The sequence below is a fragment of the Apodemus sylvaticus genome, chromosome 12 (genome assembly GCF_947179515.1).
Source record: "Apodemus sylvaticus chromosome 12, mApoSyl1.1, whole genome shotgun sequence".
NCBI classification, from domain to species: domain Eukaryota; kingdom Metazoa; phylum Chordata; class Mammalia; order Rodentia; family Muridae; genus Apodemus; species Apodemus sylvaticus.
In genome coordinates, this window is record NC_067483.1 from 6493271 (window position 1) to 6496566 (window position 3296).

At 38.2% G+C, this 3296-nt stretch overlaps 1 pseudogene; it reads left to right on the top strand.

Moving 5' to 3' along the window:
- Nucleotides 1–1247: 1247 nt before the first annotated feature.
- LOC127698001 (uncharacterized) lies at nucleotides 1248–1367 on the top strand (annotated as a pseudogene).
- Nucleotides 1368–3296: the final 1929 nt, after the last annotated feature.

The following is a 3296-nucleotide window of genomic DNA, read 5'->3' on the forward strand; positions in this document are numbered from 1 at the left end:
GATTAGTCACTAACAAGGGACACTTTTGAGACTGGCATGAGTTTTTCAGGCACTTTATATCAATTTGTTTGTGTTGACCTATTAGACTATGTTTTGTTAAGTCAATGCTTTACTCCCATCTGCTGGGATTGTATGGTAATGAATACCCTGCCTTCCAAGTGAATGACAGCTGCTCCTGTACTTAAGAATACACTTCCTGTGTCCATGACTTCTGGATACAGTACAATCATTGAAAGTTTTAAGTCATTAGCTATGGTGGATATTCACATCCAAATCATAATAGGATGACCACAACAAAGCCCACCTTGTGACACATGGAAGCAGTAATCTCAGTGTTCATAAGACTTCCATGTACCACTCAAAAGCTGGAAAGAGGAAGGGACCCTTTTATTTTACCATTTTGAAAAATTTTTCTTGTATGATTATTGTTGTGTACCCAAACATTGCCTGTCCTCAGGATCCCCTAGGACCCTATCCCAAAGTATCTTACACCCACTTGCCTCTCACCTCTCCTCTTTATGAAAAACTGTATGACCTGCCCTTCTTCTCTGTGGCTTTCTATGTTTCTTAAGTCTCTATTTGCACCATGTGTGCATCAGCTCTCCAGCTCCCTTCTATGCTCCCCAAGGCACATAATGAGCCTTTCCTTAGCTGGTGGTAGATCACCTCAGTTCCATTTACAACCAAACCAAATTGAGGGATTCTAGACAATCTTTTCAACTAGTATTTCAGTCAATATGGCAAATCATTCAGGTGTTTCTTTTCCAGACTTGGAAGGGGAGGCTCACATCTGCCTCCTGAGAAACCAGGTCCTCCATAATCCAATCAGAACAACCAAGTTAAGAGTGTAAACATGGAAAGAGAGTTTACATAATGTGGTCATACTGGAGAGAGCAACTAAGAGACCCAGTGGACACCAAAAACACACACAAGCACATCCTCAGAGTACTCACATGAGCTTAAGATAAAAACACAGGGCCAAAGAGATCCATTTCTACACAGTCTCAGTCAAAGGCAGCCTTGGCAGTCACGGATCCACCAATGTCTCTTCTGTAAAGACTGACAGACTGGAATCTTTCCTGGAAAAAAAAATACTAAGAAAAAAAAATTCCACTCAGATTTTCCCATGATTTTCTTCTTCTCAACATGAGATTCCTGGGAGAATCCAATTTCTTCGGGTCCACTGTTTTAATATTCAGACAGCCACTCTGAGAGGTAAAACTGTAAATTTAAGATAGCTTTATCCCCGCTTTGAACAGGGGCAGTATCATAACTAATGAGGTTTATTCGAGGTGCAATTATTGCTAATTGAAAATAATTTTATCCCAAATATGACCAAAGTATTTTGTATGAGATTCTCAAAGAATTAATACAAAATTATTTTAAAGTTAGATTTTTTCACAGATACAATGTTTTTTTTCAATATATTTTTTATTTACATTTCAAATTATTTCCCCTTTCCTGGCTCCCGATTCCCCGAAAGTCCCATAAGTCCTCTTTGCTCCCCCTGTTCTCCCATCTACCTCTTCTTACTTCCCTGTTCTGGTATTGCCCTACACTACTTAACTGAGTCCAGAACCAGGGGACACTCCTCCATTCTTCTTGGGCATCATTTGATTTATGGGTTATATCTTGTGTATTCCAACTTTCTAGGCTAATATCCACTTATAAGTGAGTGCATACCATGATTGATCTTTTGAGACTGGGTTACCTCACTTAGTATGATGTTCCCCAGCTCCATCCATTTGTCTAAGAATTTTATGAATTCATTGATTCTAATGACTGAAAAGTACTCCATTATGTATATATACCACATTTTTGTATCCATTCCTACTTTGAGGGACATGTGAGTTCTTTCTAGCTTCTGACTATTATAAATAGGGCTTCGATGAACATAGTGGAGCATGTACCCTTATTACATGCTGGGGAATCCTCTGAGTATATGCCCAGGAGTGTTATAGGTCCTCCTGAACTGACATGCCCAGTTTTCTGACGAACTACCAGACTGATTTCCAGAGTGGTTGTGCCAACTTACAACCCCATCAGCAGTGGAGGAGTATTCCTCTTTCTCTACTTCCTCACCAACCCCTGCTTTCTCCTGAGTTTTTAATCTTAGCCATTCTGACTTGTGTGAGGTGAAATCTCAGGGTTGTTTTGATTTGCATTTCCCTAATGACTAATGATGTTGAACATTTTTTTTTAAAATGCTTCTAAGCTATCTGAAGTTCTTCAGGAAGAAATTCTTTGTTTAGCTCTGTACCCCATTTTTAAACAGGGTTACTTGGTTTTCTGGGATCTAACTTCTAGAGTTTTTTGTATATATTGGATATTAGCCCTCTGTGGGATGTAGGATTGGTGAAGATCTTTTCCCAATTTGTTGGTTGTTGGTTTGTCCTTCTGATGGTGTCCTTTGCCTTACAGAAACTTTGTAATTTTATGAGGTCACATTTGTCAATTGTTGATCTTAAAGCATAAGTTATTGGTGTTCTGTCAAGAAATTTCCCCTGTATGGATGTCCTCAAGGGTTTTCCCCAATTTCTTTTCTATTAGTTTCAGTGTCTCTAGCTTTACATGGAGGATTTTGATCCATTTGGAGTTGAACTTAGTACAAGGAGATAAAAATGGATCAATTCACAGTCTTCTGCATGCTGACCTCTATTTGAACCAGCACCATTTGCTGAAAAGGCTATCTTCTTTCCACTGGATATTTTCAGCTAATTTGTCAAGATCAAGTGGCCATAGGTGTGTGGGATAATTTCTGGATCTTCAATCCTATTCCATTGATGTGCCTACCAGTTACTCGACCAATACCTTGCAGTTTTTAAAACTATTGCTCTGTAGTATTGATTAATGTCCAGGATATTGATCAAATAGATCATCTAGGCAGTCCCATAACCCCTAAAGAAATAGAAGGTGTCATAGAAAGTCTTCCAAACAAAATAAATAAATAAATAAATAAATAAATAAATAAATAAATAAATAAATAAATAAAAGCACAGGACCAGATGGTTTCGGTGCAGATTTCTATCAGACTTTCAAAGAGGGCCTAATTCTTTAAACTATTCCACAAAATAAAAACAGAAGGAACACTACCCAGCTCCTTCTCTAAAGCCACAATTATGCTGATACCAAAACCACACAAAGATCCAACAAAGAAAGAGAACTTCAGGACAATTTCCCTTATGAACATTGATGCGAAAATACTCAATAAAATTCTTGCCAACCAAATCCAAGAACACATCAAAACGATCGTTCAACATGATCAAGTATGCTTGATTCCAGAGATGCAGGGATGG